This window comes from Elephas maximus, chromosome 5 (genome assembly GCF_024166365.1).
Source record: "Elephas maximus indicus isolate mEleMax1 chromosome 5, mEleMax1 primary haplotype, whole genome shotgun sequence".
Taxonomy (NCBI): Eukaryota; Metazoa; Chordata; class Mammalia; order Proboscidea; family Elephantidae; genus Elephas; species Elephas maximus.
In genome coordinates, this window is record NC_064823.1 from 28,069,889 (window position 1) to 28,092,155 (window position 22,267).

At 39.2% G+C, this 22,267-nt stretch overlaps 1 protein-coding gene across 1 annotated transcript in view; it reads left to right on the forward strand.

Moving 5' to 3' along the window:
• Positions 1 to 22,267, forward strand: part of LOC126077503 (rho GTPase-activating protein 20-like) — a 474,291-nt gene that overhangs the window by 298,936 nt on the left and 153,088 nt on the right. The gene's annotated exons all lie outside the window — the stretch shown is intronic.

Sequence of the window (22,267 nt, forward strand, 5' to 3'; positions counted from 1 at the left end):
GTCAATGGAAAGCTTTGTTTGTCTTTCAGTTTGAGAATTAAGAACGTAAAACTGAAATCACATTTTCAAAGGTTCAGCATATACTTCAGTCACTTCATCTCAGCTAATAACTGTTAACAGATTTAAATTTTCCAATTTTACATTTGCATGACACTGTTTACTGTTGTAGGGTTCTAAAGACCAGGCTATGTATCAGTTAAGAAATAAACATGTTGGAATTGAATAGGAGTCAAGCTACGAGCTTTATTGTTAAAGCGAGATTAGAAAACAGCTTCGGTCTATGACTCTAATTGGACTTGTCCCAACCTGTTTCTACCCCTTTAGGCGTACCTTAGGGGAAGACATTTAAAGCAAACAGCTCTAAGATTTGTGACAGGTTTCTACACCATTTTAAACAGAGACATGAAGATTCCAAGAGTCCGGTGGGCCTCTAGACCTGGCCTAGACTCTGGTTCAGTTTTGCTTACCATAGGTAGAGGAATGAAAACATGTTCCTGTTGAGCCCATCAAAGTCTGAAATAGAGCCCAGAAGGGACTGAGCTACACCTGGCCTCCAGGATCCTTCTAGTGTCTTCAGTCTGAGAAGACAAGCCTTCGTGGGAATGTCCAAGCAAAGGTATAACAATCTCACGTATTAGGTGGCTTTTGCTTCATAGTAAAGAGCCATGCAGTATCAGTAAGCTCTTATTCTCACAGGTCAACAGGTTAGCTGAAGTTGTTGTGTTCCACATACCTCATTCTCCCATCAGAGGGGCAGTGACTAGGTAAGACTGTTAAGGCTTGACTTCAGAACCTTCACACTGATGTTTTTCCTACATTCCGCTAATGAAAGCAAGACTCGTGGCCATGCCAAATATCAGTCGGCAGGGGATGATACATGGAGATGAGGGAGGGGAAACATGAAAGCCATCTGATAAATCAGGGGTTGACAGACTTTTTCTGTAAAGATAGTAAATAGTTCAGGCTATGTAGGCATCTGGTTTCTGTTGCACCTAGTCAAGTTTGCCATTGTATCTCAAAAGCACATGTAGACAATACATAAAGAAATGATCCTGGCTGTGTTCCAATCACAAAAACCAAGTGATGGGCAGGATTTGGCCCAATGGTTGTCATTTGCCTGTAGTAGATCATAGTTTCTTCTTTGGTCACAAATATTAAAACCCCTCCCTACTTCTCAGGATTCCATTTTGTGACATTTATTTAAGGCTCACATGTAAAACAATATCATTTGTTATCTTCATCCTTAGCATCTGAAATCATATGGCAAGTCTCCCTGTTTTATCTTAATTCCATATTCTCTGAAGCACAAATCAAGGACAAAATTCTTCAAGGTATTTGTTGCCCAGGACACCCCATAGTAAATTTTGATATGAAAACTTGGGAAGTGACTTCTATGCCATGTTGTGGTTGTTGTTAGGTGCCAACAAGTCGGTTCCAACTCATAGCGACCCTATGAATGACAGAATGAAACACTGCCCAGTCCTGAGCCATCTTTACAATCGTTGTTATGCTTGAGCTCATTGTTGCAGCCACTGTGTCAATCCACCTCCTTAAGGGTCGTCCTCTTTTCCGCTGACCCTGTACTCTGCCATGCATGGTGTCCTTCTCCAGGGTCTATCCCTCCTGACAACATGTCCACAGTATGTAAGAATGCAAAGAATGGGAATTCTATGCCATACAATTGTGTAAAAAGAGACTCAGCACAGCGTAACTGCTCTATATCTACATATCTCTATATCTTCTTTTCACTGAAGTCGAACGCTTGATAAATGTTTATTCTTTTTATTATTAGAGTGTACCTAAGTTTCTTATGGAAACCCTGGTGGCATAGTAGTTAAGAGCTACGGCTGCTGACCAGAAGTTTGAATCCACCAGGTGCTCCTTGGAAACTCTATGGGGCAGTTGTACCCTGCCCTCTAGGGTCTCTATGAGTCAGAATCGTCTGGATGGCAATGGGTTTGGTTTGTTTTTTAAAGTTTCTTATGTTTATTAACCTCGCATATATTTTTAGAATATAGACCACCCATAAAATATTAGCACAATAAGATATCCTCATAGACATTTTTTTCTTCACCTTTATGTTTTCATTTGGAAACCCTGGTGTCGTAGTGGTTAAAAGTTCAGCTGTTCACCAAAAGGTCGGCAGTTCAAATCTACCAAGTAAGTTCTCCTTGGAAATCCTCTGGGGTAGTTCTACTCTGTCTTGTAGGGCCTCTATGAGTCGAAATTGGCTCGATAGCAATGGGTTTGGTCATTTTTTTAGTTTTCATTTGGTTGCTTAGTATCTAAAATTTATTTAAATTACTAAACATGAAAAATCTGAATATCTGTAGTAATGCTACGTTGTAACTTTTATATTTTCCACCAGATGCCACTAATGCTGTGATGTTCATATTAAGATGAATTTTTTTTTTTTACTTTTTTGATTATAATATTGAACTCTATAAATTAGAGGTTAGCATCGAGATAATTTGAAAATTATAGAAATATGAAGACATTGGAAAAACACATTTAGCATCTATTATTTGCTAGGCAGTTTATGTGAATTATTTAATTCTCACAAGAACAATTTGAGTTACTTTTTAAAAGTACTGATTCACCTTTTAGGAAATGGAGGCTCAGAGAATTCAAGGTACTTACCAAGGCCTTTCTTTAAATAAATGGTGGTGCTGGGATTCAAAATCAGGTAAGCCTGTCTTCCAGACCCACTCACATTCTACTCTATTACCAACTTCCTCCTCTCCCCCCAAGCGTGGGCAACTATGGAAGCATGGAGACTAGTTAGGAACCTATTGAAGCCGTCAAGGAGAGAGACAGTGAATGTTTGGATGAGTGTAGTAATGGTGGAGGTGGTTAGGAGAGGCTGCTGATAGCCCTTACTGATGGATGGGATGTGGCTATGAGAAAGAGGAATCAAAGATGCCACCTAAATTTTTGGTGTGGCAATCAGGTGAATGGTGGTATCATCAACAGAGAACACTTGGTCTGGGCATACTGGAGGGAAGAAACAAGTATTCTGTTTTGAATCAAATTTTTGATTGAAGTTGAAAGGAGATGTATGTCAAGTGAACAGTTGAATATTTAATGAGTTTGGGGTTCAAAACCTGAGGAGCTAGAGATTTGTGAATCATCAGAGCCTAAACTCACCTGCAGAAAAAGACAGCAAAGAGACAAATGCTGAAGACTGAGTACTACAACACACCAATGTTTAGACAGAGCAGACTCTGTTACTTTTTCATATAGCTGGGAGTTGTTTGGACAATCTTGGCTATCCTATATTTTGTAATGTTAGTATGGTTTTTTAGTCTGTGCATTTGACTGTAGGAGGTCCTACATTTTTAGAGAACATTGACTATTAGAACATGTGCAGAAAAGGTAGCAGGGCTGATGAGGAGTTTGGAAGAACTGCCACATGCAAAACATTAACTGGTAATATCTGTAAAATTGAAGACTTAAGGTGTAAGCGTGGATAGTGTGATTATTGTTGTTAGCTGCCATTGGCTTCCGACTCATGGTGATCCTATACACGGTAGAATGAAATGCCACCTGGTCTGTGCCATTTCCTCACAATCAAATGTAAATCTGATCATTGTAATCCATGGGGTTCTCCTTGGTTGATTTTTGGAAGTAGATCACAGACCTTTCTTCCTACTTGGTCTGACTCTGGAAGCTCCAATGAAAACTGTTCAGTATCATAGTAACATGCAGTCTTCCACTGGCAGATGGGTGGTGACTGGAGTTACTGTCAAGTGTTGGGATGATCATGTTGGGCAAGGATAGGATTCATTTCCTTTGGCATTCTAGGACAGAAGCAGAACTGATTGGAAACTATACTAGATTTATTTGCTCAGTTATAAAGTAGAATTTTATAGCAATGAGTGTTGGGGAACAGTGGTGATTGCCAATATTTAATTCTGAGCTCTCTTTGTCTTCCTGAAAATGTTCATACATATCATAAGGAGGTTGTACACTTTCCTTTTTTGATGGAAGCTTGAATTAAATGACTTGTAAGTTTCCTCCTACCTCAATGATACTGTGAATCCATAAAGGACAGTCATAATAAAGAGGGTAGATTTACAACTGGTAGACCTTTCCACTGGAATATAAGATAAGTAGGTGAATCATCCGTGAGTTCAGTCAGTTGGGAATAGGACAGGTAGTACCAACTGAGTGATAGGACTCCTTGCTCCTCTGACAAATCTAATTTCCAATAAAGTTAAATTTCCTAATACATTTATGTGAGAATATTCAATCAACAGTTATCAATTTTCTCTTTCGGATACAGGTTGACATTGCTGTTATTGGAATATAAATAGACTCAAAGACACTGTTGCTCTCATACTTGAAGTGGTTTTTCATACATTCCGCATTGCCAAATAATTTTTATTTCACTTAAAAATTTTGTTGATTTCTAGGTTTATTCAGAGTTGTTCTGTTTTTAAAAAATTATCATTTATTTTAAAGAAAGTGCTATTTTTAAGAGAAAATTTAGTCCAAATAAGTGTATTTAAATCCAAATAAATTTTTACTTATCTCATGAGATGGGTCTGTATCTTCTTTCTTGTTTTTTTTTCTGCTGGTAGTCATTCTAATTAAAAGTGCTTTGTTATAAACATTTTTTTTTTGTTGTCAGCATCTAATCTTTATTGTTACTCATTTATGTGTATCATACATCGGCCTCCAGAGTAACAGAGAACTTTTATTTGTGATAGGACTCTCTGGCCTTGTATTATTTAGGCTGTGTTTATGTTTAAGTAATGTCTGCTTTTCTATTAACTGAAATTTTTTACAAACATATGTTCAAATATTTATATATTGCTTTTATTAAATGTATAATAAATACTGTAGAATTTTAAATAATAGTGTATAAATGAAAAGTAATCACTTGTATAATAAATAATGTAAAATTTTAAATAATAGTGTATAAATGAAAAAGTAATCACTTTTAATGGCTTAGCATAGTGTTCAAAACATTTTTCTATAGAAATATATATATATACTAAGCATATAATACAGGTGTATGTGTGTATGTATACATATATACATATATATATATATATATATATATATATACACACACACATACACACACATACCAATCTATCTTGGAAGAAGTACAACCAGAATGCTCCTTAGAAGGAAGGATGGTGAGACTGCATCTTACGTATTTTGGACATGTTGTCAGGAGGGATCAGACTTGGAGAAGGACATCCTGCGTGGTAAAGTAGAGGGTCAGTGAAAAGGAGGAAGACTCTCAACAAGATGGATTGAGACAGTGGCTGCAACAATGGGATCATGTATAACAATGATTGTGAGGATGGTGCAGGACCGGCAGTGTTTCGTTCTGTGGTACACACGGTTGCTATGAGTCAGAACCAACTCCACAGCACCTAATAACAAGAACAAGATATATATATGTATATGTTGTTGTTGCCGGGTGCCATCCAGAACAAAACACTGCCTGATCCTGTGCCATCCTCACATGTTTGCTAGGTTTGAGCCCACTGTTGTAGCTACTGTGTCAGCCCATCTCGTTGAGAGTCTTCCTCTCTTTCACTAACCCACTACTTTACCAAGCACAATGTCCTTCTCCAGAGACTAGTCCCTCCTGATAACATGTCCAAAGTATATAAGACAAAGTCTGGCCATACTTCTTCCAAGACAGGTTTGTTCATTCTCTGGCAGTCCATGGTATATTCAATATTCTTCACCAACACCATAATTCAAAGGCATCAATTCTTCTCTGGTCTTCCCTATTCACTGTCCAGCTTTCTCATGTATATGAGACAACTGAAGAGACCATAAAAAAGACATGGTGTGGAACAATTAGTTACTTTTGTGTATGGCCTTTCTAGCCATGGTCTTGTGACTCCCAGCCAGGTGATTGTGTGATAGGGTAGTTGTGCCCTACCAAGTGGGCTCATCAGTTTTGCCTTAAAAGACCCAATTTCAGAACAGTGAAGAGGAGCCTACTACTAAGGAAGGAGATACCCAGCAGCAGAGACCCCGGCAGCAGGAGACAGCATAGTGAGCTTTCTGGCCCTTGAAGTGAGAAAGTTGAGTGCCTTTGGGCAGAGACTGAGGGCCCAGGAAAGGTGTGCCTGTGAGTACAGCTAGGAAGAGGCTATCCTGATGCAAGAACTGTATCTTGACTGTTCTGAGCCTGAATTGTAACTGTTACTTCCCTAATAACCCCAATAATTGTGAAAATTGACTGTGAGTTCTTTGCGGCCATTGCAGTGACTTATCAAACCCAGTACAGAGTGCTGTGGAAAGAATGGTTGGTGTCAAAACTGGTAAAGATGGCAGAGAAAGGAGGCATTTCTGACCCCCACCTCATAGGAATCAGCCTTGCACTGTTGATGTTGGTAGCCCTTCCCACTTGTGGAGTCTGAGGAGGTCAGACGCTCCCCCAAGCTGCTTCTGCACATGGCTTGGGTCAGGTGCACCGTAGTCTTCAAAATGACATCTTTGTTTTTTAACACTATAAAGAGGTCTTTTGTAGCAAATTTCCCCAATGCAATATGTCATTTGATTTCTTGACTGCTGCTTCCATGGGCGTTGATTGTGGATCCAAGTGAAATGAAATCCTTGACAACTTCAATCTTTTGCCCCTTTATCATGATGCTGCTTATCGGTCTAGTTGCGAGGATTTGTATTTTCTTTATGTTAAGGTGTAACCCATACTGAAGGCTGTAGTCTTTGATCTTTGTAAGTACGTGCTTCAGGTTCTCTTTGCTTTCTGCAGGCAAGTTTGCATCATCCACATATCAAAGGTTGTTGATGAGTTTTCCTCCAATCCTGAGGCCATGTTCTTCATACAGTCCAGCTTCTGGAATTATTTTCTCAGCATAGAGCTTGAATAGGTGTGGTGAAAGATACAACCCTGAGGCAGAACTTTCCTGATTTTAAACCATGCGGTATCCCCTTGCTCTGTTCAAACGACTGCCTCTTGGTCTATGTACAGGTTCCTCATGAGCACAACTAACTATTCTGGGATTTCCATTCTTTTCAATGTTATCCATAATTAGTTAGGACCCACAGGGTCGAATACTTTTGAATAGTCAATAATACACAAGTAAACATCCTTCTGGCATTCACTGCTTTCAGCCAAGATCCATCTGACATCAGCAATGACATCCCCCTTTCCACACCCTCTTCTGAATCCGGCTTGAATTTCTGGCAGTTCCTTTTTGATGTAATGCTGCAGCCATTTTTTAATTTTCATTGGCAAAATTTTACTTGCATGTTTTTCATGATATTGTTTGATAATTGTCACATTCTGTTGGATCATCTTTCTTTGGAATGGGCACAAATACACATAAATATGTTTTATTGGATCTTGTTAAATATATTCTCCCTGTGCTTCGTTTTTCATTTAATACTATACAGTATTTAGTATTTAGTACTTTTAACCTTTTTATTATATAACTATTTTTGTAATAAACATTTCCAATTTTTATGATAAAAAGTATTCAAATATTACAGTGGAGTTTAATGTGAAAATTAAAATTTCACCTTCTACCTTTCTCTCTTCACTGAATTAACGTGATAGTCCGATCCACAACTTGATCATGGAGATGACACAGGACCGAGCAGCCTTTCTTTCCATTGTGTATGGGGTTGCCATGATTTGGGGGTTGATTCCACAGCAGCAAACTATAACAACAGTTTCTTATGCATGCTTCTACATGGAAGCGTTTATGTATTATATATTTACAGATACATATAAATAGGTTCATACAAAAGATGGTATTTCCCAACTTGATATTTTCAGTTAATATATTTTTTCAGTATAAATTTGCATGTATCGGTCTTTCTAAGACTGTTCTGTAGTATTCCATTAATTTATTTAATGAATCCCCTCTTGATGGCACTTAAGTCACCTTAACTTTCTCGCTTTTCCAAAATAATGCTGAAAAACATGTCTTTGCGCATGTGTCACGCTTTAGTCAGAAGCGGAATTGTGGGGTCAGTGGGTAAGTAACTGGTCCACAGTCAAGGAAAATCCTCTTCTGACTCCCTGAGAAGCCTATCAAAAAGAGTGTTTCCCCAGCTTTTCCCAATGGCTCTTAATTTTTATGTCCTTTAGAAGCTGAGTTTCTAGAACAAATTGGTGTTCCTCTAGTGTGCTTTACAAATTTTGAACTTATTTTATTGGATTACTTCATGTTTACCCTCTCCAAACCCTAGTGGTATAGTGGTTGAGTGCTACGGCTGCTAACCAAGAGGTCGGCAGTTCGAATCTGCCAGGCACTCCTTGGCAACTCTATCGGACATTTCTGCTCTGTCCTATAGGGTCGCTATGAGTCAGAATCAACTCAACAGCAGTGGGTTTGGTTTCTGGGTTTTTAGGTATTCCATCCTCGGATGACTTTGACAAACGGATGTAAGGAACCAAAAGCAGAGTACTTAATCCTACACCCTACCTGTACTCTCTAAAGAGTAAATCAGGTATGAATTTGTGAACAGGTTTGAAATGTCATTTTCTAACTAATAAGATTTGTTCATTAAGTAACCTCAGTTACTTAAAATCTCTGAGGAATTAATTTTTGGCTTCATTTGACAATTTATTTTTCATTAAATATATGAAATTCTGTTTCGCATTATTTTGTTCAGTGTGACCATGATAAAAGTTTGTGTTGGAATAACTATAGAATGAAACTCGTCTACTAAATTTCAAATGTTATTAGTTATACTTACTAAGAACAGATCTTTAGAGATCTTTCCATTCTTTCAAAATCAGAAGTATTCACTAATGCTTCTTTTTAAAAAAGAAAAAAAATCTAGTTAGGCAAGCGACTTAATCTCTATTAGAGTTGAAAGTCCTCTTCCAATCTGGCAAAAACATTGTAGCCCTAGCAACAAGACTGTTAGAAAAGGCCTAGAGAGAAAAATGTCAGAATTGGCCCTCTGATTACACAAGTCATTTGATGTTACCATTTCACTTATTTTTGTACTCTTACCATCTGACCTATTTTGATGCTAGAGAAATGTAATACAGTTTGATTTATTTGTTCAAAGTCCATTTTCATCTGCATTTATCTGTACCATTGTGCTCCGCAAGCATATTTACACAAAAGAACTGTCAGAGAAAGATCTTTATTGTCTTTGCATGTTATCTATGCCAGAATAGGTCTTCAGGCGGAAGCTGGACCACCCAGACTCCATTTCCATGCAAGGGAAAGATCTCAAACGTGTTTCAAAACGATCTAGATATGGACATAGCCAGTGGATGGCTAGACACGGATGTGTGTTTCCTTCTGAAATGGCAGTTTTACTAAATGCAGATGTTAGTGGTTTTGAGGATTGAGGCTGCAATGTCCAAACTATTTCATGTCTAACATACAGTTAGTGGATCACTGTGTTCACAGTCATAATAGCCAGTACAGCACTGTAAAGAACTGTCTGTCCAGTCCACAGCTGCAAGGATGAAAACAGGAAATTCTTGTACATTGATCATCCACTGTGTGCCAGGCACTAATTAGGTGCTTTTCACCTGTTCAGCTCGGTGCCTCTAAATGAATGGAAGTTGGAGTTAGAGGGAGGGTTGGGGCGCTTGGGTCATAGTCTTGGCTGTGGTCTTGGAAATATGGGGTTAACCATGAGGCAAAGGAAATAATGAAGTCTCATTCCTAAATGAGGAGTCCTCAAATGAAAGAAACTGCCACCTTAAAGCCTCAATTCAGACCCATGGAGGAAGAATAGCACAGAGAGAGGAAAAGAACTGGATCCACGATGAAGATTTATAACTGCTGATGCCCAGTGAATTCCAGTGGAGAGCCATAAAGCAAAACCATGAGAAAATGCTCTTAAGGGTGAGAGAACCCTTTTAATTCAACTTGTGAACAGGGAGGGAGTCACACATCAAATTTGTTCATTATATGTGTTTTCAATCCTCACGACAACCGTGTAAGTGTTATTATCCCCATTTTACAGATGGAAAAACTGATATTCAGGAAGGTTAAATTATTTTTCTGCTTCAATCATCCAAAATCCACCCCCAGGCTGACTCCAAAGCCAATATTCTTTCCACTGTTATCTGATTGCTTTTCAGTTACTACGAGACTGAAGGGTCCCCCTGCTCCAGTGTGCCCAGACTTAGCTTAAAGAAGACAATCACATGAATTGTACCCCAAGTTGGAGAAGTAATAACGTGTCCCCACAATATTTGAATATGAGTTGCATTTACTTTTTAAAAGACACTTTTTTCCCCCCATTATAAGCTGTCATTAAATGTTAGTGTCCTGCTGTAAGACAGAAATATTCCTTTTCCTCAGTCAACTTTTTCTTCTCTTGTTTTTTTGTGTTTGTGTCCAAATGATGTGTTTGAATTTGGGCTTAACACGTAATGCCAACCCTTGTACTCTATAGGTTTTAACCAGTTTGAGAAATAGACATAGGAAACAAAGGGTGTTGAAATATAATGTCTACGTTATTACCCAAATGAGGGGATTCCCTGGGTAGAAGAATGAGGCTTATACGTAAGGCAGAAATAGGATTTGCTCTTTCTTCTGATGTGAACTGAGCAGCCCATGTGGTCACAGGTAAAATGGGCAGATTACCTTATTCGTCTTCACCTCTTTCCACCCTTTATCTGGGTGTAAGCCTGCATGCTGAACTGTCCAGGGCAGATGTACTTGAAAGCTTAGAAGTCCTGGAGAGACGTGAGCTGTGGCATTTTCTCTTTTTTGCTTGGGATAGAGTGAGAAAGAATCCTGTTTTCCTTCATCAGGATTGGAATGGAAACAGAAAGCATGGAGTAGCAAGCATCCCTCCCAACCTTTGCCAGCTTTTTATTAGCATATTGCAGTGTGTATTAAAAAAATTCTTTTTTTTAATTCATTGTGTGTGTTCATTTTAGATAGTATGTTGATAGGCTTTTTTTTTTTTTAGTACCTAATTATGTATTTTTATCTGTATGTGTATAACTAACACACTTAACACATTGCTTATCATGAGCAGAATATTGTTTTAAAAATACACTCAGTATTTAAAGAAAAACATTAGGTCAGCCATCATATGAATGACAGGCTGATGTGAAGGCAGCATGTATATGAAGGAAGGTTTGAAAACAATGTCCTATCTCATTGGGCTTAACAAGCAAGTCAGAAGGAAGGCAGGATTGGCTGTCCCTCTCCGCAGGGAAACATGTATACTCAAAGGGCTACTGTGTTCCTATCCTGAACCCTGCTTCCTTCCACACTTAAGTCCTTTTGGAAATTGCTGGTAGGAATTTCACTTTTTGCCCAACAAAAGACTAACAACTAGTCAGAACAGGGCACCATACAGCACTCTAAACTGAACATGCATTCCCTATCTGATTTCTTATGACTAATTATGTCCAGTCATGTTGTCCAAAATAGCTCAGCAGACTTTATGTAATGAATGCAAAAACTATAGCAACATAAAACTATACCAAATAGGAACACTTTGAGACTTTTCTCGTTATCAAACTTCTTAATCCTCTTACAAATGAAAGCCCATAGAAACTAAAGTCCAAATTACTTCATTCTCAGTTTTATACCATTGGCTCAGTCTCCGCCAGTCTCTCTCAGATTCCTGGGTTCCTGTAGCCACAGCTGTATCCTGGGGTGTCTTTTCACAGGAATTTCTGTAGCTTCTTTAGCTTCTTCAAAGTTAAATTAATTCAAATCTCTCCTTAGTTCAGTTCTCTAAGGGGTCAATAAATCACACAAAAAAACCACAACTCCATTATGGAAGTTACCACAGCAAAATTACAATCCCAGAATTAAGTGAATGGCATAATCTATTTTAACACTACAAAGGTAGGTGGTTTGAACCCATCCAGAAGTGCCTTGGAAGACAGGTCTAGGGATCTGCTCCTGAAAACCCTATGGAGTAGTTCAGCTCTGCACTCATGGGGTTGCCATGAGGTAGAATCACTTTGACAGCAACAAAAAACAACAACAGCATTGTCGGCCAGGTAGCATGTGCAGAAAGATTTGTGGTATCTAATGTAGGAAGCAGGAACCTTAGAACATCTGGCCTTCATTCCTGTGCAGGACAAATCAGCTGCAACAGTATCAGGAGTTAGCAGCCTTTAAAGCCACATTCACCGAGCAGAAATTGTCCAAGTTGTGTCTCCATATGTTTAATATATATGTGTGTGTGTGTGTGTGTATTTGTTGTTGGTAGGGGTGTTGGTGGTGATGCTTGTGGGGGTCTCCTCATATGTATTACCTACTATCTGAGAGAATGGCATTTAAGTCAATATTGTCTTCTTACACAATTTAAATATTCCAGTTTCCTCATATCCTTGTATTTAGTGTCTTGTGCTTTTGGCACTTCAATGCAAGATTGTGGCCAGTTTAGAGAAAACTTCTACTTCCAAGTTGTTTCAGGTGTGTCCTCTCCAGGTCAGTGGAATGAAGTCTATTCTTCTCTGTGACCATGAGGAATAGGGGAATGACTGTCATCCTATTCCCTCAACACTATATTTTAACTAATAATGTGTTATACTTTATTCTGGTAGTACTAATTGTCATCACTCTTTGTAGACTTCATTCCTATGTAGCCAGGTAAAGTTGGATCCAGCTGGGCAGCAGTTAACCATAGTCAAGATTAAAAAAAGAAAAAATTAAAATAGGAGGCTCACAGTAAGAGCCAATGAGTCAGAACTACTCTTGTTAAGAAATAACAGAAGGGGTAAAGAAACAGCCACATACACCAGAGACTCCGTCAGCCTGAGATCAGAAGAATTAGATGGTGCCCGGCTACCAGCAATGACTGCCCTGACAGGGAACACAATAGAGAATCCCTGGTGGTGCAGGAGAAAAGTGGGATGCAGACCTCAAAGTCTAGTAAAAAGACTAAACTTAATGGTCTGACTGAGACTGGAGGGACCCCAGAGGTCATGGCCTCCGGATTCTTTGTTAGCCCAAAACTAAAATCGTTCCTGACGCCAACTCTTCAGACAAAGATTAGGCTGGACTATAAGACATAAAATGATACTGGTGAGGAGTGCGCTTCTTAGCTCAAGTAGACACATGAGACTGTTTGGGCAGGTCCTGTCTAGAGGTGAGATGAGAAGGCAGAGGAGGACAGGAGCGGGTTGAATGGGCACAGGAAATACTGAGTGGAGAGAAGGAGTGTGTGGTCACGTTTCAGGAAGAGCAAGTAGGGGTCATATAACAATGTGTGTGTAAGTTTTTGTATGAGAGTCTGACTTAAATGATAAACTTTCACTTAATGCACAATAAAAAAATTTAAGAAAAGAAAAAGAAATAACAGAGGGATCCCAAAGTTTAGCAAAACTTTCAGGAGATTCCAGATAACATGAATTAAAGCAGTCAAAAGTTAGTATTCCAGAGGTAGAAAAGACAGAATGAGCACATACAAAACTACCCGGAAAACATGAACTTCAGGGCAGAAGGCAGTTCTGTTGTCCTCTTTTACTCCTTCCTGTCTCAGTGGGATGTGACCTGGAGTGTAAGGAGAGTGGGTTGAGCTGCTGAAGGAAAGGGTGCCAAGAGCTGTTTTGTTGAAACACTATGTGAATTTATAATCAAATTCACTATTTAGGTACATGGCTCTCAGCTACTTAACTTTATGAGCCTCAGGTTTTTCATCCGTAAAAATGGAGGTAACGATGCTTACCTCACAAGGCTGCTGTGAGGAAATGAGAGGACAAGCTTGAACTACCTCGCAAAGAGCCTGGCAACTTATAGTTGCTCGACCAATTTTACTACCTGTTTTCGCTCCCTTCTCTTTTAGTTCATGGAAATGTTTGCTATTTTTGAATAGAAAGTCTTCCTTCATATAAGCATAACTAAAATATTGAGGGATTACAGTGATACCTAGTGATACCACAAGAGACATACCACAATGGGTTGCTTTAAAGAGCACAAATTGATTTTCTCACAGTTCAGAAGGCTAGAAGTCCAAATTCAGGGTGTGGCTCTAGGGAGAGGTCTTTCCTTGTCTATTTCAGCTTCAAGTAAAAAAAAAATGCTGCCAGCAATCCTCAGTGTGCCTGGATTTGTAGATGATCTCTCTCTGTCGTCTGCCTTCCTCGTCCCCTGTCCGTGTCTTTATTCTGCTCTTTTCATAACTCAGAAGTGATTAGGTTTAGGATCCATCCTAACTCCTGATATGACCTCATTAATACAGCAAAGGAAAAACCCTATGTCCAAGCTGGATCATATCCCCAGGGGTAGGGATTAGGATTTGAGCACATATTTTATGGGATACAATTCAATCCATAATGCTATGTCAAAGCCATGCTAAGTTTATTTTAGTATTATCTGATTTAATTCTCATAGCAACCCTATGAATCTCATCTGCACATGAGAACACTGAGGCGTTGAAAGTGTAACTGGTTTGCCTAGTGTCACATAGGTAGTAACTAATGAGGAGGGATTCAAAACCAGGTGGTTTGATTTGAGAACTTGACACTTCACAACCTGCTTCCTTATGTAAACATTTAATCAAAACATTAAAAATTGAAGGAAAAAATAGTATTAGGAAAGGAAAGTTTTCTTTTGCGATGTGCTTAGATGTTGGTACGGTTGGCCTAGCGTCACCTCATACCCTCTGTTCTATTTGATATTTAGGGTGGGAAGTTCAGTGTTCAATGAACTAAAAGAAAGCAGACTCTATCACTGTTATTCCATTTGCAGGTTTTCGTGAAATAAAGAAATACCAATGGTACTTTGGAAGAAATTAAGCAGCTATTGTAAAGGTAACTTTTACGTGTAACTACCAAACTAAGGAAAGAGCCCTCAATGTAACAAAAGGCTTCCTTTCCCTTGTTTCCTTTGCTACAAAGGAGATGGTATCAGAACACCACGTCTTTCCAATGTACACCCAAAGAACAGTCTTTCATAGCCCTGGTTGCACACCAGTGTCACCCAAAGCCTGTTGTAAAATACAGATTCTCCAGGTCTGATTGATCAGAACCTGGGTGGGCGGGTGCCTAAAAAGCTCCCCCACGTCATTTTGGTGCAGACCAGAATTGGTTACCAAGGATTATATTGTAGAAGGAAAGAAGTTCTTGGCCTCTAACCTCTCTGAAAGAGAGGCAGAGAGTGAGAGTCACCTGGTGATTATTCTGCAAATTGGGGGAAGTGCTTGTTAATTCTACCTACATTTTTTACCTTAACTAAATCCTGACGATGCTTGATGAGTGGACAGAAGGTGTTGCTTAATACACTTCCATGGTGCTAAATACAGTCAGCGTGTCCCGGGCTAGCACTATGGCTTTAAAATATTTTACAAGCCTCTGGAGCCCACTGTCTACATGCCACTCGTATGCTAGTTTGGTTTTAAGACAAGAGGCCTTAACAAGGTCTAAAAGGACCTGCATTCCTGGCCCCTACTTAGCTCTTCAGGTTTATCTCACTTTCCTGTGCCTTCTATTAGCGTGTCCCCCTCCCCCTCCAATCCAGCAAAGTCATGGCTCTGAAACTGCACATGTTGTATCCCCCTTGCATGGAACATTCCCTCCCACTACACACTGTTCTCTCTCCCTCCTTCTCTCCCTCTGTCTCTCTACTTCTTCACCTCTCTATACCTCAGTATCTATCTCTGTGTCTTCATCTAGTTAATCTCGAATTATCCTTTAAAGATCATTTAAATGAGTTCTTCGAATAAGCCCCCCTTGTCTGCCCTCTTTGCACAATCTAAGTCAGGTGACGGGTCCCGCTTCTAATCTCTTATCTCTCTCTTTACCTTTTCTTTGCAGTGTTTTTCAGAGTCTGGTGTTACATACAAGGCTATTGATGTGATTATTTAATTTCTGTCTCCTGTATTCAGATCTAGGTTTCATGAGTGGGGCCTGGGTCCCTTTTGTTCTCTGCTGCCTAGACCTAACCAAGTGCCCTTTTCCTGGTACAGGTTCAGATACTGTTTCTTGAATGAATGAAGTAGATGAAAGAGAGTCTATTTTCGGTCATCCCTTTCTTTTCCCCATCCATGGCAAAAAAGTGTTTCACTCATTTACTTCAGTAAAATGCTTTTTCATTCCTCCAATATGCCAAAGCCTGTGAGAATTAAATGATAAATGAGATATGGACTTTTTCTTGAGGTACTTAAGAGATATGTATTCAAATAACTATTACAGGAGACTACAAAGAAAACCACAAACTTTATTAGTAAGATCAAATACCACTGCTCCAAGGGCTCAAGGAAAGGAGACACCATATGAGAAGAGGTTCGGGTACCTCACTTCCCTGAGACTTGTGTGCCCTCCAGAGTCAGCTAAATTTGAATTCCTAGCATCATTTGACTCCAAGATACTTAGCCTATCTGTGCAGCATCTGTGAAATGGTCGATTAACTCTTGGAAAGGGAACACTATATTTAAAGTGTTTTAACCAGAATACTATCAGTTTCATGAAACTTAAGAAGATACAGTACAAATACAAATAAACACATGAAAAGATGTTCAACATCATTAACCATTACGGAAATGTAAAGTAAACCCACAATGAGATAGTGCTCCACACCTCTCAGAATGGCTAAAATAAAAAGAGTGATAACACCGAATGCTGGTGTGGATGTGGAGATGCTGGATTATTCAGATATTGCTGGGGGTGGGGGTGAATATGAAATGATATTGCCACCCTGGGAAATAGTTAGACAGTTCCTTAAAAGATGAAACATGCAGCCACCGTACGGCCTAGCAATTGCACACCTGGGCATTTATCACAGTAAACCTGTACACAAATGTTTATAGCAGCTTTATTTGTTACAGCCAAACACCAGAAACAATCCAGATGTCCTTCAGCGAAGGAATGGTTACAGCGTGGTACACACCCATACCATTGAGCACCACTAAGTCATACAAAGGAATGAATTATTGATACTGCAACTACCTGGATGAATCTCCAGAGAATTATGAGTGAAAAAAGACATTCCAAAAAGGTCACATACTGTATGATTCCATTCATATAATATTCTTGAAATGACCAAATTATAGAAATGGAGAACAGTTTAGTAGTTGCTACGGATTAAAGAGGTAGTGGGTTGGGAAGGAAGTTGGTGTGAATGTAAAAGAACAATATGAGGGATCCTCGTGGTGAGGGAAATGTTCTTCATCTTGACTATATCAATGCTAATATACTGGTTATGATATTGTAGTATAGCACTAGAAGACATTACAGGGTTCTCCAGAGAAAATCAGTAGGCGAGGGAGAGAGAGATTGATTTTAGGAATTGGCTCGCACGATTGTGGGGACTGGCAAGTCTAACATCTGTAGGACAGGCCAGCAGGCTGGAAACTCAGGAAGGGGTTGATATTGTAGTCTTGACTCTGAAATCTGGCCAGTCTGGTGAGCTGGAAACTTGGGCAGGATTTCCATGTTACAGCCTTGAGACAGAATTCCTTTTTCTCCAGGAAACCTCAGCTTTTGCTCTTAAGACCTTCAACTGATTGGATGTGGCCCATTCCCGTTATTAAATGGGATCTCTACTTAAAGTCTACTCATCGTAGATGTTAATCACATCTACAAGAGATCTTCACAGCAACATCCAGACTGGCATTTGACCAAACAACTGAACACCATAGCTAACCCAAGTTGACACATAAAATTAACCATCTCATTACCATTGGCAGAAACTGAGTAAAAGGTATATGGAAACTGTATGTATTTCTAACAACACCATGTGAGGACGGTTTAATTTTTTAAAAAATTCAAACTGAGGGGAGAAGATATGTCAGTTAGTCAGTTACAGTTTGAACCTCAGAACTTTGAAATCATAATAACAAGTGATCGTGGCAACACTGGAATCCTCAGGCTCATGGATTTGTTTGAAGCACTCTGCCCAGTGCTGAGGACTGGACTGGTTTTCACTCCCAGGAGTTGAGGAAAAAAAAGATGTTTACGTCAATCCAAAAGCACCCCAAGCTTCTACGTGGTGTTTCAAGACTTAAGTGGACAAGGTAGTCTTTTAATATACTGTTTTTAATCATCAAAATAGACTGGGGATCACACGAAGTGTTGGGTCTTGTTTCCTCTGAAATACATGAACTAATTCTTAACTTCAGCACTGGTTTCATGAAAAGCTACTCATATTCATTAGATATAGTGCTACTGAGCACAGAAGAACAGGCTTTACATTCTCAGGAGAGACAATTTCTTGGCTCCATGGGAGAGACTTTTCTGTAGGTCTATGAAAATGTCTTCCCTATTTATGAAAGCTTTTATGGTCTGTTCAACCTAGATGTTTTTCCTATCAAGGTCAGATACTCTTAGATATTATTTGGTTATAACTCAGCCAAATCATATCTAAGACCATTTTATTGATACCGTCTCATGTTTAGAAACTTTTTTTAGTGTTTCCAGTTTTATTTGATGTTCTTTATCAGTTTTCCCAGAAATCAAATATTGATTTAGGAAAGATGGGAATTAATCCTCAATGATCTAAATTTTCACGTTAACGTAAAGCGAAACTGAAATTTCTTCTTCACAAATATCCATATCATTTTATCTATGTTCGGTTAGAAACTTTTTTTTTTTTTTAACTAAGTTCTAAGTGCTATTTGAATAAAAGCTGTCACATCCATCACAGTCTTCTCCGCAGAGTATAGCAGAGCAACTTCTGTAGATTCAATAGTAGCTTATGGAATGGAATGAGACTTTTCAAAGGTATAAGTTGGTTTAAAAACATTAGGGAAATATGATTATATTTTTTCCTTAAGAAATACCGTAGATACTTTTCATTAAGACCATGTCAATGGTTACTTTTTTTATAATCAAGATTAACTAGTAGCAAATATTTGTGGACAACCTTAGAGTTTAAAACTACTTTTGACTTCTTAAACTTCATATTAAGTTTAATCACAAACCAAACCCACTGCCACTGAGTTGATTCCAACTCCTAGTGAACCCGTAAGGCTTCCAAGGCCATAAACCTCTATGGAAACAGACTGCAACATCTTTCTTCCACAGAGCTGCTGGTGGTTTCGAACCACCAGCCTTTCAGTTAACAGTTGATCAGTTTAACCACTGCACCACCAGGGCTCCTTTAAGTTTCATTAACCCGACTGCCATCGAGCCCATTCCGATCCGTAGCAACCCTACAGGGCAGAGTAGAACTGCCCCATAGGGTTTCCAGAGAGCTGCTGGTGGATTCAAACTGCTAGCCTTTTCATTAGCAGCCGTATCACTTCACCACTGTACCACCAGGGCTCCCTTAAGTTTCATTATAATCGTGTAAATTGACAACATTTATTCCAGTTTACATGTTCTATTTTATTACTGTCACTGACATTTGCCAGATTAAATAAAGACTTGGTAATCTGAAATTTTTAAGAGACGATTTACATATATTGAGTATGCAAGATATAATATGTATTATATTATTAAGTTGAAAAGAGTATTTCCAAAGATACACTAAGGATAGCTCTCTGTGGCTCACAGCTCCAACCTCTGGGTACTTGGTTCTAACCCCAAGCTTTTGGTGTTGCTTTCTGTGTGATTCTTCTTTTTCATTAAATATAGTGATGTTGGCAGCTGGGCGGCTTTATCAGCCTGCTTTCTGCCAGTGGCATTTTGAGGATCAAACAGCCTTCTTTAATTCTGTTCTCTTCCTGTCCCTTTCACTTTAAACTCACATTGTTTCTGCTAATATAAAGTTTTCAAGAACTTTGTGGGTCTACCGCGGATGTCACTGGCAATCACTTCATTAGATTCCACCCATCTTTCTGAGATACTTCCTTTTCTGGTTTTGGCTTCTGCTGAGATGGCTGATGGACAATGCCCAGAAGCTTCTTAGAGGCCCCTTAGAAGAGATCTGTGATTCATACCCTTAATCTCTTCAAAGAGGCTTTTGTATGACTGAACACTCTCATCTTTTGATCTTTCTAATGTTTTAGCAAAAGATGTTACAATCACATGCTCAGCTTTTTATCTGTGCCACACTTTTAAAATCAATCTCTTAATTTTAGCATCTTTTGCCATCGGAATAGGCTGAGAATTTCCCAAATCATCGAGTTATGGTTCTTTTTTGTTTAATAGTTTTCTCACTTTATCTTTCTTTTCTCACACTTTACTATAAGTAGAGAGAAGAAACCAGGCCTGACCTTCAACAATTTGCTTGGAAATCTCCTCACCTAAATATCCAAGCTCATCAGTATTAAGTTCTACTTTCCACATAACTACAGAGCACAATTCCGTTAAGCTCTCTGCCCGTATATAACAAGAGTCTCCCTTCCTCCAGTTTTCAAGAACATGTTCCTCAATTCTTTCTAGAACCTCTCCAGCAGTGCCTTTAAAGTCCATATTTCTACCAATAGTCTGTTTATAAATGATTCAGGTGTTCTCCAAGTCAACACAGGTTTTCTCCACAATGCTTCTCACCCTTTCTGAGCTCTCACCAGCAGAATTTTTAACATCCGTATTTCTATCACAGTCTGTTCAAGGGAATCTAGGCTTTTTCTATCATACTCCTCAAAATTCTCCCAGCTTCCATGTACTGCCAATTCCAAAGCTACCTCTACATTTTTAAATATTTGTTACAGCAGCACCCACTTGCGGGTGCCAAAATCTATATGAATTTTTTTATTGTAGCTATAACAAATGGCCACAAACTAAGTGGCTTAAAACAATAGAAATTTATTACCTCATAGTTTTTCTATGTCAGAAAGTCCAGGTGGACTTGGCTGGATCCTCTGCTTAGGGTCTCACAAGGTTGATCAAGGTGTCTGCAGGCCCTTGTGAAAAAAAACTCTGCTTCCAAACTCATTCAAGTTTTTGGTCAAGTTCAGTCCCTTGAGGTGATAATACTGATGTGACTCTTTTCCTGCTGGCTGTCAGCCAGGGCTGACTTTTGCGCTTAGAGGCTGACTACTTTCCTGTTTCAAATGTGGTTCATGCCAGCAATGAGGGTCGAATCTCACTCACACTTCAAATCTCTCTAACTTCTTTCTGTGCCATCTCTCTAAATCCAGCTGGAAAAGCTCTCTGTTTTTAAGCATTCATGCAATTAGATTGGACCCACCAGGATATTTCAGGATAATCTCCCTATTTTGAAGTTCATAACCTTAATTACATTTGCAAAGTCTCTTTTACTATGTGACATATTCATAGGTTCCAAGTTTAGGATTTAGGACAGAGGGGCATTCTGCCTTCCACAGTCCTACAAACAAACTTTCCTCCCATTATTCTACCAACATTGTTCTTGTCAGGGTCCCCAGTGACCTTCAGGTTACTAAATCCGATTGTGAGTAACCATCTGCCTTGGCCTTCTGCAGCCTTTGACATGGCTGTTCTCACACTTCCTGTAGTAGTATCTACCCTTGACCTCTTAGTTTTCCTCTTCACTGAGAGTTCATGATCTGCTTTGATGTTTCTCCTTTTTCCCACCTCTCTGAGTTGCCATACCTCAGGGCTCTTTCTTTAAATATGCTCTGCATCTATACCAACTTCCTAAGTGACCTCATCTTTTCCAGTAGCTTTAAAAACTATAACCCAATGATTCCTAAACTTGAATTGGGGAGCCCTATTTTGGGGATTGAGATTGTAATTTCTAGCAATTGTGTCATCCACAACCTTTGGAATAAAACTCTAGCGTACATTTGACCATTGACTAGCTATTCTGTGGTTTGCGGTGTGTTGCAGGAAAAGTCCTTCCACTGAGGTGGACACCCACAGTAAGACAACTACATTATCAGAGGGCCCCAATCGTACCTTGCTGATTCATGGCCCTGTGGAATTCAAAAGAGGCTGGAGAAGGCAGAAGCGACACCTCTTCCTCTTCAGTGATTTGTTGCTGGTGTCTAATTCCAAGTAAGTGTATTCTACTCACTCTTCTGATTATCATTAGAATTGCATTCTCACTAACAAATTGCATTTTAATAGCCCTTACTATAAGCAAATACAAAGTTTTTTTTTTTTTTTTTGGCTTTTGATCTTTGATTTACTCAACAAATATGCATGAAGATCCTGCTCTGTATGGTGCCCGTGGAGAGAATACAGTGAAGAATATGACAGGAACGTCCCTCTTCTATGAACCTTACAGAGAGATAATAAAAATAGAGGAGAGAAACACAGTTTGTGATTAGTGCTCCTGGGAAGAAGATATGTTGGGTGGCATTTGAAGTAGAAGATAGGACATGTTAGAAAAGGGGTCATCAGAAAGGTATCTGGTGGCAGCATTTAAATCCCTACCTATGGGATGGGAAGCAGTTACCACTCCTAGATTTGGCAGCTAGCCATCTAGCATGAAGGAATGGCAGACCCTACAGTGGGTGTAGCTTCTCCCCTGTCAGGGAAGGCTCAAGGAAAGCCCATATGACTGGAGTC